Here is an 18,112-nt window from a genome sequence, read left to right as displayed (position 1 = left end):
TTTATCACTTAAAACTCTGGCTTATCTCTGCAGACAGTTCAGCTTCTTTAGCTGTTCTCTTTATGTAGAAAAGTTTTGAAATTCCTACATTGTCCTGCCTCAAACCATCCTATTGTAATTTCAGGTGCTTTCTGCCAGTTACTCTAAGCTGACAATGCACTTTAAGGCAGTTCTTTTGTTTATTTTTTTTCCACAACATTAGACAGAAAATTTATTTTAGAATACTTTTCTGTATATAAGAATTTTAAATAAATAGGAAGCTCTGATTTAACTCTCTCCTTAATTTCCTGATTGCAGGTAAATGCTTCTTATTGTTAAACATGGCCTTCTCTTTGCCTTGTCTTCTTTAGTTTGCTTTCTTTGGATATAGAGGAATACCTTGAAGGAAGTTAGGAAACACAAGTTCAACTTGTATCTCTTTTGTCTGTGGGAAGAGATCTTCTCACACAACAGTTGTTGGAGTTTTTCAGAGTAAAATCAAGATTAATTGTTGTATCTTCCCTTTCTGAAGAAGACAGGGTGTCTTACCTTACACTGGAAAGACTAAGTGGATGAGTTTCCCATACATATATTTCTGACTCTTCCTTATCAGCACCCTGCTTTCTTTTTTTTTTCTTTTTTAAACCACTGTGAAGGATTACTTCTCATTTGTATCTCCATTTTTAATACATTATTAATATAGTCTCAAATGAAATTTGGGCACCGGACTTAAACACAATAGATAGATTTATAATCTGACTTGATTCTTAGCGAATCACTTCATTCTTTGGTGCTTTGGTTCCTGATCTGTAAAGGGACTCTTAGTGCTTCTGTCCTTAGAAGTATATTGTGAGGATAAATTCTTGAACACTAAGAAGCGTTCATAAACAAGGAGATGAAGAATTTACAAATGGGTAGTGCGAAGGATGTAAATGACAGGAAAAACTTCAGAAGTGATGAAATTAGTACGGGATATATAACAGCAGCTTCATACAGAATGACCAGAAGATACTTTCCAATCTGAAAGATAAGCATAGCAGGCAACAGTTTATATACAGTTATGAAAATTTTAATGCTTTGTTTTAAGTTGAGGGCATATCAGACATTTTTATCCCACAGGTAAGAAAACTTTTAAATGTTAAATGCCTGTAGTATTAAAGCTTTAATAGGGTTTGACTTGATGCATAACAGGAAGGTCATACAAGCTCAGCCATCCTCTTATAGGACTGTTGTTATTAAAAAGAACACAGAATTTATGTTAGAATGTTTTTTAGATTTACCAGTTACCAGAGCAGAACAAACCATTTTCTGTGGGTTACAAATGAAAACTATTTATCTTCTGCCTTGTATCTAAACCATATTTCACAGCTCATGAGACACAAATAGGGAGATGCTTTCGATAAAATGTTCCTGGGATTTTCTTTGTGTAAAAATAAATAAATAAAGGAAGAAAAGAACAAAGAAAGAAAGAAGAAGAAGGGAAGGTTATAAAAATAATTCACCTTGTAAGAGAGATAAAAATTAACAATTCTGAGTTTTACAACTGGCAGAAATTATATAGAGTGAGGGTTAACTGGCAAAACACCAATATGTTACACTGAATGCAATAAAAATTAATTCAAGGAGATCAGAATCCATGTTTTTAACATGGAGTCCTTTTCCCTTGCCTATATTTATTGGTATATATTTGCTGGTAAAATATTATTTCACTTAAAGATAAATCTGCAATAGGTATAAAGCAAGTGGAAAATATAGACTAGAAACTGAGAAGATTCGGGAGAAATGTATGGGTCTAGCAACTTAAGAGCATTTTAAAAGTTTCATGGCTCTGCAAGAGAGAGGAGGTCAAATGCTTCTAGTGAGTAAAACAAAGAAAAGATGCAAGTACTGTAAAAAAAGAGAGAATAGTATAGGAGGATAAGGAGGGAAGGAGGCGGTAGAAGTGCTTGAAGAGCCTGAGCCACTTTGGCAACCAGAAAAATGGTAAAATTTCTCAGGCTATATCCTGTCATCCCACGGAATCTAAATGAATAGCTGGCTTTTACCACCTTCAATGCCAATTTTATAAGCAGTGTACCAAAGCTGCCTAGGCAAAGGGGAGTTGCTCCCCCTACTGTTTCACACTGTGGCCACTATTACCCGGTTTGGGATATGTGGGTCATGGACCTGCAGCTGCTCTTAGGTTTGCTGGCAGCTGCAAGCATGCATATCTGGAGGTCTCCGAATGGCACAGTCTCACTGTCCCCAGTATTTCCTCAAATTCTATTCCAAATGCAGACATGAGGCTCTCATTCTCTAAATACAAGTGCCCAACTGCTCCTCACAAAAGTTAATAAACACGATGATTGACCTACTAGGCAAAGTTCAGGTGCTCAGTTTTGTACATTTAAGTCAAAGCCATCAAGTGAAAAAAAATACAAGTTAATTGAGCAGTTTGTATCACCTCATAGTGCCTGGAGAAGGAATTGAAGCAATAATAGTGCAGGTAAGGTTTATTTTTAATTCATGTGGCAGAGGGCTGAATCTCTGAAACAGATCATAATGTATGTTTTTCTTATTCTGTCTGAATTCAGCTGTGTTTCGATGCAAGTAGGATTTCTTTCATGTTGTTTGGTGCAAAGAATTTAAACAAATTCAGGGAGCTAGGGAGTGGGAGACCATAGTCGTTAAACACAGGATTTGGAGTCAGGAGAGCTGACATGTTCCTAGCTCATAGTTGACTTTCTGTGCATGACTTCCCTTGGCCTCTGTTATCTTTCGGTATAAAAATTAAAAGTGCTTTGAAATCCTTTGCTTGATGCATACCTGTGTCATCAACAACCTGTGTCTGAGTTTCTTTATATTACATGTGCACTCCTAAGCATGAACAATAACTTTATACTGGTAGAAAGTCAGGTGTGCATGGCTGCATTTTGAAAACTATTGAGATACAAATTTTTAGGCTGATTTTTAAGCCTAAGAATAGCCATATAAAAACCTACAGATAAAGTTCAGTAAGGGGAATTCTCTGATTTACTTTATTATGATTCTACAATTCTATGATTACAACTGACTGTCATTTGGGTACATGTAAGTTAATGACAATCACAATTATTCAGATACGAGCTTTTAAATTAATTCCAGCCACCAACTGTACTAATACTTCAGATACTTACAGCTTCAATGCTCTCTGACAGGATGAAAATGGTTCATATAGGCAGTTGATTGTTACAGACAAAAAGCAGCTTTCCCCAGACTGCCTGCATTAATTCAATGTAGTTTTCATTAGTGAAAACAAACAGAAGCTAGTTTTGAGACGACAGGGCTTTTGGTACTCATGGGCATTGCCAATGCTCAAAAGGAGGAGGAAAAAATTCAGTACTCTCAAAGTGAAACAGAAAAAAGCAATAAAACAGTTGCCTGGAAGCTGTGTAAGACTAGTCCCTTGATTATCTAAATAGGGTAAAAGACAAGAAGTCCATACTTCTCAGTAGCTTCATTGCAATTGTCTGTATTCAAATGTCTGATTAAAGAGAAAACTGACATTGTTTCCATTCTTACTTGCTCTTTATTTTTCTCTAAATCTGTTGCCTACAGGGCTATGCTGGTAAGCCTGCTGATCTGATTTTAATTCCTGACGGACCACACTCCATATTAAAAAAACCCTTATTTATATTACATGCTCAGTGTAGTTACCAGAACAGTGCAGGTTGTAATTTCAATGCTGGATAACCCTACAGTTGTATCTTTTACTTTAGGTCTTCCTTGAGAGGGTGTGAAGTCCCTCTGTCTGCATTTAGTTCTGCTTCATCTGTGAAACTCCAGCTCTTCTTTGCAGCTGGGCTGATCTCTTGGAATCATTTGGGCTCAACATTCCTTGCAAATTAAGCCTTTATGGTGCAGCGTAATGAAAGCTGCATCTGTGGAGAGAAGTGAGTATCCTGGGAGTTATGGTTCTCATCCTGGGGCAGCTAATTGCACTTCTGTTCTCTTTGAGCTTGTCTATATGAAGGAATTTTACCAGTTACGTTTACAAAGTGCTCCAAGTACAGCTTCCTTGGAAGACACTCCGGTTTATCCATTAAAATGATTTTACTCCATTTGATTGAAACACCTTCTCATATAACATAAATCAACTGGTAAATACACTTCTGAAATAATCTGTACAAGAGATGCAGTCCCCTTTTGAGCAAATTCTGTTAGATGTGCCAGTTAAGTGTGTCAGCTCACATTCCCACTTTGGGATTTATTTAGCATCGTCCTACTCTACACAAGGCTTGTGGCATCTTTATTAATGAATCTTAGCAATAACACTCAAATGCAGCTTCCTAATTTTATATTATATTTTAATGTTTCTATATTCTGCAAGACCTGGTTTACAACTTATAATAGCAAGTCTTTATCTCACGACTAAAACTCTCAAATATGGTGTTAAAAATCTTTTTTTTTCCCCTTCACGTTCAGTGCCAAGTATAGGTAATATTTTTCAAGAAAATATATATGTAGGTATAACATATAGCAGCACCATGAGGGTTATTAAAGACCTTGTCTCTCCATTAATAATGATTTCAAATTTAACAGGACGACTAAGACCTTGCTTAGTCCCTTAAGTCTTCAGTGTTCCAGAGAGAGTTAGACATAAATCTTTTTCCTTTGGAGTGCAGTGTTTTTGGCTTAATCTGATGAAAAATACTATTGCTATCCAGTTTGACACAAGGCAAAAAACACGCTGTTCTCAAGATAGCAGTTGCTTGAGTAATCAAATAGTTTGAAAATGAGGATTACATCCTAGAGTTAGGTATATCAGTGAATTCCACAAAGAGCAAGTATTTGTAAGAAATTTAACAATTTTTCTGATAAAATCTATATCCTCCATTTAATCATGTAACTATGCTATATTTCCCTGTCAAAGTTACTAAATATTAATCTTGAATACAAAGGATGCTTGGACAAAGCCATTACTTAAGATGAAATAAAACAGCTAACTATAAAGTCCTCTGTAAACCAGGGAAAACTTTTATAAAACAAATTTATACTCCATTGTTTTCTCTGCATTTTTGCTAGGTTTTTTTCTGAGATTGATATCACAGAAATTCAGAAGTTCAGTACTGAGTGCTCCAGCACCTAGGTTTTTGATGTTGACATTAAAGCAATTGTTGGGAACCTTATACATCTGGATAGCCTTATTATCTCAAACAAACATGACAATTTTAGGCAAATAAGGCTTATGAAGGAGATGGTCAGCTGGTGCAAATACGCTGGTTTCCTCTGAGCTCTTAGTGTCTACCAGAAGATAGGAAGGCAATGCCACAAGAAAAGAGAGGCAAATTTCATTGCTTTTAGTAGCCTAGGGTTGTAGTATATTCAAAACCAGATTTTTTTTCCTAGTGTTACCTGACCATTGATAAAATGTCAGTTGTATTTTCTGTCTGTTATCCTGTTATCTTCACACCTGTTACTGTTTTTCAAAAATATTCCTGCACTGGTGCTACATGTGGTTTGTTTTCTTATTATGCTGTGTCCTCCTTAAAGTTTATACAGACAAGAAAAAAATTTACATTGTCTAATTATTCACAGGCTTCACATTTAAATGGACTCTCATTTGATCATCATTTATTTACCCATCATTTTCATACCCCTTCAGCATTGTTATTTTTGTATTTGATCACAACACTTCAACTGTGATTAGCTAAACTGTTATTAATACATTCTTTAGTCCCATTTCCAAATTACTGAAAATGTTTAACATGTGATACCTGATGACCCTGGTGCGTTCCCATCATGTTTTACTGCAGTCTGAAATGGTTACATATTACTGCTGTTGCTTGTAACAAAAATCTGATTAGTTGTGGTACTTGCATTCACAACCCTTTCCATAACATATATAACTTAATTATTAACATAATAGAGTATTCTTTGTTTGGTGTAAATGGCAAGGTTTTGGTAGTGGGGAGGGAGTTCATTCATTCAAATCACCGATTTGGTGTTTAGATGAAAAAAAGTATTTGGTTCATGCAATTAAGCAATGTGCAACATAATGTTACACAGCCACTTTAGTTCTAGCAGTTCCCAGTTTTGAAGGACTTTACCTTCCTACTTTTCTTTTTTATGGACCTATTGTGTATAAAATGCCAGACATTTTTGCATTATTATCATGTTTATTCACCTATGTTTTCCTTCTACATTTCTCTGTTTCTTAATTTTTTTTCCCTCAAGAAAAATGATTGCTGCGATTGAGTGATACAAGAAGCTATTATTGAGGGAGGCAATTTTGTTTTGGCTCATTTAAAAATAGGAGTTCATGCTATGTAATCATAGGAAAGTTGCATGTGGTAAGCTCAAGCACCAAACAAAAATCAATACATTCTAATCAGTTCCATTGGCCCCTTTTGGAAAGCTATTCATGATATCTGTAAATACCGAGTGGCTGAAAATAAATTACAGCTATGCTATGCCACTGAGATAATACACAGAACAAAGAGGCTCTTAAATGCAAAAGCAAAATTGAGATTGCTATGTGGGTTGTTTACAGTCCATTTTTATCTTAAGATCTTACAGAAGTTTAAGATCAGAGAAAAAATTCCTTTGCTTCAAGTACCTTCATGAAATGATTTAAGTATCACACATTCACAGGTGTACAGATTTTCTGTTCATGTTGCCAAACAATTCAATCTTTTTTTTCTTTAGGTAAAAGAAATTATTTGTCACTTACTTTCAGAAAGCAGCTATGAAAGATTACTGTTACGTGTGGAATGCTGAGGAATATATGTATATTTTGCAATCTTCTTTACATACCTGAAGCTCAAGTAACTTTTGAATATCACTATGAGAATCAGAAAGACGATTTGATTAGAATCAATTTCTAATCAACTCAAAGAATTATGAATTCATGCACCAAAATTAAAATATATATTCATATTCTTTATACATATTCATAACTGTAGCAGGAGCCACAATGGAGCTTCTAGACTTAGATTAAAATTAGTAATGAATATCTTCCATCCTGCATGATAAAATTAAAATGCTCCAAAAAAAATCAGTTAGTCTGCTTTAGAGGAGGGAAATTTCTTCCTGAATTAAGAGTTGGAAATCAGGTTAGTCCTTAGGCACATAAAGAAATAAGATTAAGGGGGAGCGGGGGGGGGGGGGGGGGGGGTATAGGGGTGCAGAATCTGAAACAAAATTTGTTATAGTACAGTGGTCCAACAAAACTACTTGTCTTTTTCACTCTCTGGACATTTGTTGATAGCAAAGAAGGAAGTGGGCAAAGAAGCCAAAAATAAAACCCCTCAAAAAACTCAAATATACTTGATTTTGCAAATTATAACATAAGATTTTTTTTTCCAATATACAAACATTCCTAACACTTTCTATACACATTTCATATTTGTGAAAGCAAGGGCTTGTATTTCCTTTTCAAAATCAGTTGACAGGAAATGGCATTAGGATGTTGCCTTCTTGATATGGAAGTCTGAAAGAAGACAAGGTAATCACTGCAACAATGATTCATAACTTCCTGGTAAATTGTGAATGTGCATTATGGATTGAGAATTGTCTTTTGGTGTTTCCAGGAGTTCTGTCCCTTAAGTCTTGAATGCCTCAGGTGAGATTGGTCCTTTAAGTGTCTTATGTGTTCTTGTCCTTCACAATGAGATTGTACAAATTCTGTAGTGGCTTTGTTGTCTAAAGTGTCCTTAAGTATTCTTTCTAGAAGAAAAATAAACCTCAAATTTGTAGTAGTAGTCAAATGCTGACTGAGTTCTTTCTTGCCTGTTTTTAATCACTCTGATAAAGCTTTGGCATTTTTCTGTGTTACTTTGAAGAACTCAGAAACCAAGGACAAAATTCTCCAAAATTATTTGAAGAAGCTGAAGTGTATGGCAAAATTCTCAATAGGACTGTTAGAAAAGATTTTCATATCATGTGTTAATTTTCCTAGAAAAAATGAAGAAATAAACCTAATCTTGGAAAAAGCCTTTGTTAGAAAATCTTTACTCTTAAGCTAGAATTTTATATTATTACAAAGGTCAGAAAACAATGTGTCATATAAATAAAAATATACAATTAATTCAAAAAATGAATGATGAAAATAATGGAATTCATCAAGATGCTACGAAGTACTTCAAAAAGAAGGCCCATTTATTTTTGTATGTTATATCAATTTTCTCTATAACTTTGAATATCTGGCCTATCAAACTCAGTCTACTATATTAATATACTGTTCATATAACCCTCAGAAAGAAAAAGGAACATAATCCAGTTTCTGCCTGGAATAAAAAAACCCCAATAACTGTCATATTCTGTTCAGTTCTTTAGCTGTATTTTGTTCTTTCTGTATTTCACTTATTCTAGCAAGCATACACACATAAAATTTAAGCTTTCCTTAAATCTAAAATTTCAGTTATAGCCTGTAATGATGTTACATAGTTACTTAACTCCTAAATTCTTACCTTCATTAAAATCTGTATTCAATAATAAAAATGAATTTCTAGTAAATTCTTAATAAGCTACCACAATTCTTCACTGAATCTTGTCAGAGATGTTTTTATACTAAAAAAATAAAATAACATTATAAAGACACTGCTTCACTTGCATGTTATTTTATGTACCTAAAGGAAGGAAAATAGGCAAAGTTGGGGGAATCACTTATCTTTCAGAAGCTCAGATGATTTTTTTTTTTTATTAACTATAGGATGATCAATAACTTTTGTTTTGTATAGATATATAGGCAGTTGTTTCATTTTGGATAACAAAAGCAGTCAAATCAATTTTTCAGTTTTACACCTCCAAGAAGTCAAGCAAATATGGGCATATGTACTTAGCAAAGAAGGGGTGTGAAATCATCTACACTGTTATAATTCTCTTTTCAGTACTCTTTGACTTGAGTTGATGTTCCCTGTAATGCACACTTGCTTTCAGAAGCATAAAAATGCTGCATAACATAACAGCAAGTTTATTTTAAACACATTTAAACAGCTGAAATGTATAGTGAAATTGAAGGCAAACTTATTTTTTTAGTTATTGCACTACAACTGAAAAGAAAAAAAAAATTCAGATTATACCTAGTGTTTTCAGGATATATTTCAACTTTTAATGCATTATTTAGTTGTTAAGTAGATAATGCTGGGTGGAAAATCTAAAGAATGCAAACTCTCTCAAAGCCAAATCTGGAATATGGCTTGTGTGGAATTACTGGTAACAATAATGACAGCACCAGAAAGAGTAGAATAGAAAGGTGCAAAGAGTTTTTAACTGTCTTTTTGTCTGACTTTTTGACTTTGTGCTAAAGAGTTATCATCTTTGCATAAAGAAACTGTGCTAGTTGTGGCTGGGCTAGAGTTCATTTTCTTCACAGTAGCTAGCGTGGGGCTACGTTTTGAATTTGTGCTGCAAACAGTGTTGATAACACAGGGATGTTTTAGTTACTGCTGAGCAGGGCTTACACAGAGTCAAGGCCTTTTCTGCTTCTCACCCCACCCCACCAGCCAGTAGGCTGGGGGTGCACAAGACATTGGGAAGGGACACAGCGGGCCAGCTGATCCCAGTTGACCAAAGGGATATCCCAAACTGTATGACATCATGCTCAGCAATAAAACTAGGGGGAAGAAGGAAGGGGGAGACATTTGGAGTGATGGCATTTGACTTCCTAAGTAACCATTACACGTGATGGAGCCCTGCTTTCCTGGAGATGGCTGAACACCTGCCTGCCCATGGGAAGCAGTGAATGAATTCCTTGTTTTGCTTTGCTTGCACGCACGGCTTTGCTTTACCTATTAAACTGTCTTGATCTCAACCCACGAGTTTTCTCACTTTTACCCTTCTGATTCTCACCCTGATCCCACTGGGGGGGGAGGGAGTGAGCAGCTCTGTGGGGCTTAGTTGCAGTCTGGGGTTAAACCATGGCAGAAACACTAGGGCTTTGACTATGACTATGGCACAAAAAGCAAATGGAAAGGTCTATAGCTTTGTTTGTGTTTTGCTTCCTTACTATGACCAAGGGGGAATAGGGATTTCTGAACATTTCCGGTCACAGAAAAAATGCAGAACCACTTTTGTTAAAATGTTGTACTTAATCTCTTGAATTGCACAAATAAGCCCATTAGCACTGCAAAAACAATGTTTAGTTCTTTACTTTTACAAGCATTAACCAATTAAATCTTACAGCAGGCATAGCAGAGGTATTTTCTTAAAAAAATAGTGAGGTTAATTAATTTAAGGATGTGTAGCTAATCAAAGGCCTTGACAAACCTGAGGATTCTATATTCTGTTTCTTTATATATATGTTGAATAATATTTTCAGGTTGCAAATAAATATAGGAAAATTTATATTCACTGAAGTCAGCAATCAGAATTAATGTAAATATATCTTCATTTCATATAAAAAATACTTCAGTTGTAAGTCACATTATTTATGAATCATGAATAGCCTCTAAGAATAAAATTATGCGTTTGAAAATATGAGTATAATTTGAGGTTAGTTATGTTTTATTTCTTTTTAATGCAGAAGGCGGCAGAAGGTGAGATTGTTGTTCTTAGGAAAGTGAATGATGAAGAATGATTTGCAATAAAATGTCCTGTTTAGAGAACAAAATTTTTCCTTGTGAGGTTATATTATTCAGAAGAAATGGAACAAAATATACATACCCATGTAACAAAATATACAACTATATTAGGTTTTTTCCATCTTGGAGAACATCTGTGACCAGATGGTATTAAATTGTAGCATACATGGAGGTATATAATTTTATATAATACATGCTATTTTATTCCAAAGAAGTGACCTCAAAGTAATCTGTAACCATTCATTAATAGTTCATTTCTATCAAAGTTGGAATTGGTAGATTTAATTTTATTGTTGCTCCTATTCTCTGATGGGTGGAGTCTGTAAATTCTATTAGAGACACTACAATATAAAGGAAAGTTTGGTTACCATAGTTACTTATAAATGTTTCTTCAAATTTCACTTCCTTCACACATTTGTGTCAATAAAGCACAAGCAGTCATGTGTTTAGGAAGAGTGGTTTCAGGAAAAAAGTAGTCAAATCTTCTGTGACTGGTGTTATAAAGATCCTTAAAATATATCTTTTTTTCCCATATATTTTGATTATATGTGACATCAGTGAAATATGGTACGAAATATTCTAAAGGTCTAATTATTTTACTTTATATATGACACTAAAACTATAAAGCATAAAGAAAAAGGAAAACATAAGAATTAGGCTCAGAGTTGCTGTTCATTCTTATGGAATGCACAACTATTGCCTTAATACTTTCAGGTGAAAGGCAAGGTAATATATAAATTCAATTTTTTTTCCCTATTTTATATATAATATATTTATCAATTTAATGAATTAGTACATGTATTAATACAATTATATAAAACAGGACTTTTTGCAGAAGTATCTGTGGATTTAAAACTTTGATTATAGTCTTTTACTGAGTAACTATTATGAAAGATATGTTACCTATCAAAATATGATTTAATTTCAAACAATATTCTTGGTTTTTGAGTCCTTACGATTCCCCCCTTGATTGCTCCTTGATGTAATTTTTCTCTTCTATAATATTTCCAGAGGACATTTTGACAGGTTTGGGTAAGAGTGAGCAACATCTGACAGGTAAAATTGCTTGGGATATTTCAAGCTACACAGCTTGCTGTAGGCAATAAAAGCCTATCATCTTCCATATGCCTATCTTTCATATATAGAAGTATATAAAACACACATATGTGGGTGTTTATAATTCTTATATAAATATACACATGTACACATATAAGCGTAGTTTTTGATCCATCAAACACTAGATCTGGACAGTTTTCATCTTCCATGTGGTGAACAGAAGGTAAACAAAGAATGGACACCCCTGTGTGAAACTGAGATCAAAAGTAAGAGTGACCTTTGAGAAACCAACCCAAAATACATATCACCCAGTTCTAGTTGTGAAGTTATTTGTACATGTGTTTTGGTGTTTTAATCTCACTTAAGTATTTCTCTCTCTTTTATGAAGCTTTAAGTCAAACCCTTAGGAATTGAAATTAAGACAAAATATCTCCATTCTGAACAACTTTTTTTCCCGAACATGCACTTCTCTCTCAGGCTTCCTAAGGCTCAGTAAAGCAGGTTACTGAAGAAAACAGAAATTCTGAAACTTCCATAAGTCCTGTTTATAATGATAGAGAGTGGCACTACATGGCCATTTACCCATGAGAGGAACAGTGCCACTGATTGGATTAGAGCAGGAGAGACTAATGCAGTTATGTCCTTAAGGGTTAGATAAAAAATGAATCTTTCACCTCTGCGAGTGAGAACAACGAGCAATTCAGAAGCATTATATGTGTGAGGCAGTTTGCAGGATCTGTTCTATTTGTCACTGGAATTGGCTGTAGAGCATTTGGCAAAGTCTGAGTTGTTTCAACCCTGGATCATTATCCCAAAGTCCCCTTCCGTGCTTAAACTTTAAAAGTAGTTGGGGGGCATCTAAAAAGAAAGGGGAAATCATAACACATTTCTGCAGTTTGCAGCAATACCACCATTACTTAATACTTCTGAAAACAGCGGCTACTTACAGTTGCATAGGACTTCAGTACTATGAGATTCTCAGTAACATCTATGAAAAACCTCCTAAGATTAAGGAGAAGATTTTCCAAGACACCTAAATAAACAAGCTGCCCAAGCCTCAGTGATAGGCACCAGATCCCAGTGAGGCAACTAATTTTCTTGTATAACCTGGTAATTGATGAGTTTACTGCTGTATGGACGAGCGTTTTTTCCCGAATATTGCTACTTGTCCGAAGAATCCTTTGAAAGATTTCATTCTGGATATTTTTAAACACAACCTTAAATGATAAAAAGAAAATTCACCCCTCTCAGCACATAGCCTCCTGAGAGAAATATTATTGCGAGATAATACAGATGATTCAATTATTTCTTTCGATTAATGGTAGCCAATATTTTTTTCTGCTTGTAAGTTATTTGCTAATGAAAGCTAATCTTTTTAATAGCATTGGTTTTCATTTGCAAGAATGTCCTGTTTGAATCTATACCTCAGTTGTTTTGCCAACAGTTGTGTTTTTGTTTTTCACTGATCAAAAATACATTGGCTATCACTAGTCACCTACAGTAACAAAGCAAACTGGCCAGTTCTGTGAAGTTCTAAGATCTTTTTTCTATTTTCTTAACAGATTATTTTCAATCACAGATTAATTAATGCATAACAGCCAAAAAAGTTCATACAAAATTCTTTTTCAGTGCAGTATATGGGCTTTCACAGATGGGCTGTCTTCAGCAAGGGTACATTTTCACATAACACACAGCTAAGGTGACTCACTAAATTCAGGAGAAAGATCACAGTATCCTGTGACCTGCTCCACTGGCTATATTCCACTCAGAAATGTGCACATATATACAGTCTCATTAATTTTGTCTATTATTACATAAATAACAATTATCCAGTACCATTATTAAGCACAAAAAAAATTTCCCCTTGATTTTCTCCTGCTCTTAGAGAACAGTCAATCAGGGCTCAAACCTCAGTATAAGCTTTCATCGTGAGAATGGTTAGCAAGCTGCACAAACTGGAAATAGCTTCACAAGTTGACAGGTAAAATGGAATCTGGAGTGGTGGTTGTGTTCACTTAGAGAAATGAAAGGTTCTCCTCTTTCCTAATCCCCAAGAACTGCTCAGAAGGTGGATGTAAGTCCCACGGTGGGTTGTATCCTTAAAGAGGAGCTGAGAGTGTTTCTGAATAGTGCATAATAATGGGTGCTAACAGATCGAACCAATCTGGAAGAAAACTGACAGCTATTGGTGATCCAGGTTATGAGGCTGTCAGCTCAGGACTGCTTCTAATACTAACCAAATACTTATGACCATTATATTAGTAATTAAAACATATGAATTCCTGTGATCTTTATCTTATTTTGAGAGCTTTATGTATTAATTGCTCAGTTATTTTCATTTATTAGGGTTGCTTTATTTTTTCCCAATTATTTTTTCTCTCTTTTTATCTTCAGAAGAATACAGTATGACCATTTTTGTGACTATTTCTGAAAATGATTATATTTTTTGAAAGTTTTCGTGATACCTTTTCAATAATTTTACTGTGTTTTGGTTGTGGTGCAGTTTTTAAAATCTTGCTGCTATCTGGTTCCCTAGATGCTATGAAGGTTCATGAACAATACAGTTGAAGCCATAGGACAGGTTCTCATGATTTCTTCACAAGTTTGTCTAAACAGAGATTATTCTCATGTAAGTATACTCTCTGACTTACTGTAGTCTTGATTAAATGTATGTGCTTGATTAGCACATTTTTTTCTTATTAAATAGCAACAGCATAAGATCATTAAACACATCAGTAGTCTCATAAAAATGTAGTTTAATTTCCATTCTTATCTAGTAATCAGTCTTATTGAACCCTTTGTTATGAGTAGCATACTTTGTACTTTTTTAGCTACTTTGGCTGTTGCTTTATTTAATGGCTTGCTTGTATTTTTTGTTCTTCTTTTATTTTTTTACCAAATGCACTAAGCCAGATATTAAGACAGCAGACTCCAGAACTATATGGAATAGACCACAGCTCCTGTCTTTGTGGAAGTACAAAAAATATCAATCAATGTCAAGTCCCCTTTCCAGCTCTCTCCTCCCAGAACCTGACTTTAAGAAACGTGTTTTATTTATAACTTCCATTTTATTTACCAGAATCTATTTTCCTAGTTTGAAGCAATCCAATTAAAATAATTAATTAATAATTTCATAAGGTGCTAAAAGACTAATATAAGCAGTGTTTCTGTGGTTATTGATTTCTTGAAAGATGCCTATTTATTTGAATGGCAGAAATTCTATGTGAATACAAACAAATCTAGAATTTGAAGGACTACAAAATATAAACCAAAGTGGATTAAATTTTACACTTGTCCCAGCAACCTGCCTTGAAGCCTAAGAACAGATCCTAATTTGTTTAATTTTTGTAAGCCATTCTTTTAACGGTGCCATGCATTCTTTGACTTTTTCCAGAGGGAATGGTAGATGCTGAGCACTTCAGAAACCCAGTCTATTAAGAAAATCCTTTCATATTGTGACCCTCCCTCCCTGGAACATGTTAGGCAACTTCTACCATGTACAAAGTGACTCTGCAAGCTGGACATATACAGTCTAAGACTACAAAGCAGTTATTTTTTGGTAATACACACAGTAGATAGCTGAGACTAATAAACTGTTATGCTAATATGCTCACCATCCCCAGTGAGACATTTAAGGAGTCTCTGCTGGCCCAGCAGGCATCAGCTGGGTGAGGATGGGTTAGCCTCCAGTGTCACCGGGTACGGGCAGTCCCTCCATGTTGCTGAGCTGCCATCTTTCAATTCCTTTTTTTCCTTAGGGCTTATACCTGTTCACGTTGGCATTTTTTCCTTGAGCAGCTAAGTATCACTGTCTTGACAAGGGTACTATACGGGCTATACTATAAAGGGCTATACTATAAAGGGCTTTTATACATCTCAGCTTGCCTGGCTTTAGCTTACGTATGTCCAGGTCACATAGGTCTCAGATCACAAAAACCTGAAACCCTTGGCTGAGGGTTACAGTATTTTGTTCAAACAGAAGGTGCTATGGATGAGGTGGATTATGTGTTTATAGAGATTTAAAGTCTAAAAGCCATGCTGACAGCTGTAACGTATTTTGGCCAATAATTCCGTTTAAAATATTCTGAGTTCCCCAATATTTTTTCTTGTGCAAAGACTACAAATCCAGCAAAGGGCTTAGATGCTGCCCACCTACAAACAAATGAATTATCAGTGGTCTTCTGGATGGGACATTTACTGATCTTTGTCCTTACACTATAGTTTTAGAAAGATGGTTATTACTGCTTGCTTAGGCTGTATCTATACTAGTAAAACACACGTTTGGGACCGCTCTCTGAGACTACAGTCAAGTGGCATGGAGTGGTCTGTGTCCATGCTGCTAAATCCTTTAATCTTCCAAAACAGTGTGAACATACCCAAACTCCCTAATGGAAAGCGCCTACGGCCCCCAGCCCATGCTACCTCCAGGGCTGTGTCTCGGCGGGTGTTAATGGGCTCAGGCCAAAACTGCTAGGAATAGATCTAACCATTTCCCAGAAGAGATGACCACCTTCCAGCACCCTTCGCTGTTCCCCAGCACTACTTGTGCACTTAATATCTAACTAACCTGCATTATGACTTTGTCTGTGATAGAAAGGTGTTGATTTCAGTTATTTCAATGCAAATATTTGACCTCTTATTTTTGCAGGAGTTAAAGATACAACAGTAGAAAATGCCCCATCCAGATAAAATTTTTGTTTTATTTTATCTTGTAATCTACTGTTGAATTTTTTATTGTGCTCTTTGGTAATATGAACAATTTTATAATAAAAGTATGAAAACCAAAAGGGAATCCTGGCCAAGGTTAGCCTGCCTTTCCATAGCATATGTAAAATATTGGTAAATATACTTCTCACCATTAGGTGCCAGGTCTAAATCATGAATTAAATGTTGTTTATTGTTTTCATATATGTCCCAAAAAAATTAAAACAGCAATATGTTCACTTAATATTGGAGAAGTGTATTTATATGCACTTCATACACCTAAAACCTCAAAATTACCATGCGAAGGAAATGAAAAAGGGGCTTTGGTGAGCTTGAGTGTCATTTGTAATAGATAGATTGTGGCCTAACTGTATAACAAGTCTACCTCTACCAAGAAGAGGTGTCAAGGCTGTGGGACTAAGATCCTTGAGCAGGGTGTTTGCTTCCTTTGAAAAGGACTCTGGGTGAAAAGAGCGCTTCTGGGTCCACTGCAAGGTGCTCATAGAAAATTTTCCTCTGTATCTTTCCATTCCAGGGAAGGATTGTGCTAGTCTGTGAAGGAGGAACACTTTTTCTTTGAAGGAACAAATCCTCTAAATTCCAAGAAACCTGAGCAGTCCTGATTGCAATAGTGCCAAAGCAAAATATTGTGTATTTTGTTTCTTACTTAAAACACTTCCCCCCCCCTTCCTCGTATGGAAGAATCACACTTCTGACTAGATATACGTAGGGGTAGGGGGAAGAGAGGGACATGAAATTGTGCTGCACAAACTTGTGCCCCACGTACAAAAATTCTAAAAAGGGGATTAAGGTTGCTTAATTTTTTTTTAACAGAAAATAATTATTTTGTACTATAACTGTGTGTATGAAACAATAAAATATATTATTGCTAACTTTCTAGTACTTTCTGCAATTTTTTAGCTTCCTTTGGACATCATTACATAAATGACCCATAATACTGTTTCAGGGAAGCAGACTGAAATCACAGTAATGACTTAACCTCTTTTTTGTCAGTTCCGAGGTCATCTTTGCAAATGAGTAACAAGAAGATGACAGGAGCCTTTGAATGTCTTTTGGCTCTAATTATAGTTTAATGTGCTTTTTTTTCTCAGATTTGCTTAAACTGTTGTTCTTCTTGGAAATAAAACCTTTAACAGTTGAAATCTATTCTTTTTTTAAAAGAGGTTGGATAACATGTATGGCTCAAGTGATTAGGAGTAAGAATTGTCATACTTCTACTATAAATCACACATCATTTTTCCAAGAAAAGAAAGAGGATTAAGAAAAAGCAAAGCTTCCTTTGTATTATTATTGTGCCTAGAAATGACTGTGCAGCTGCAACATAGAAATGAACGAGAAGCAGATAATTAATGTTTTCAGCTTTTTTATATTTGGTATGTATTGGATCTTTTACCTAATTACTTTAATATGTGCTAATCAGACTTTGTCATTGGAGGATCACCAATGGCAGCTGCTCGTGCACAAGACTGAGAACAAAGCAGTCACTTCACTCTAGTCTAGTTCTTTTTCTCTTCCACGCACATCTATCCCTCTGCTGCTTTTGGACTATCTAAGATCTGGCTCCAAGTCAAAACAATGTTGTGAGACCTGACTATCTCAGCATTAAAAATGAATTTGCTATATAAATTGTAGGATGTCTGTTTTCACAGAAATCCAGTGCTGTATTTTCTGCTATAGATGACTACCTTTCTTTAAAGGAGAGTGAGGCAGCTCACCAGGGATCATTTGCAACAGGCATCTAGGGATACCTTGTGTGCCAGCCCCACTCTTACATCTCCAAGTGCAGGAGATGCAATCCCTACCGTGTAGCA

The sequence above is a fragment of the Aptenodytes patagonicus genome, chromosome 1 (assembly GCF_965638725.1).
Source record: "Aptenodytes patagonicus chromosome 1, bAptPat1.pri.cur, whole genome shotgun sequence".
Taxonomy (NCBI): domain Eukaryota; kingdom Metazoa; phylum Chordata; class Aves; order Sphenisciformes; family Spheniscidae; genus Aptenodytes; species Aptenodytes patagonicus.
Note: the sequence above shows the minus strand (reverse complement) of the source record.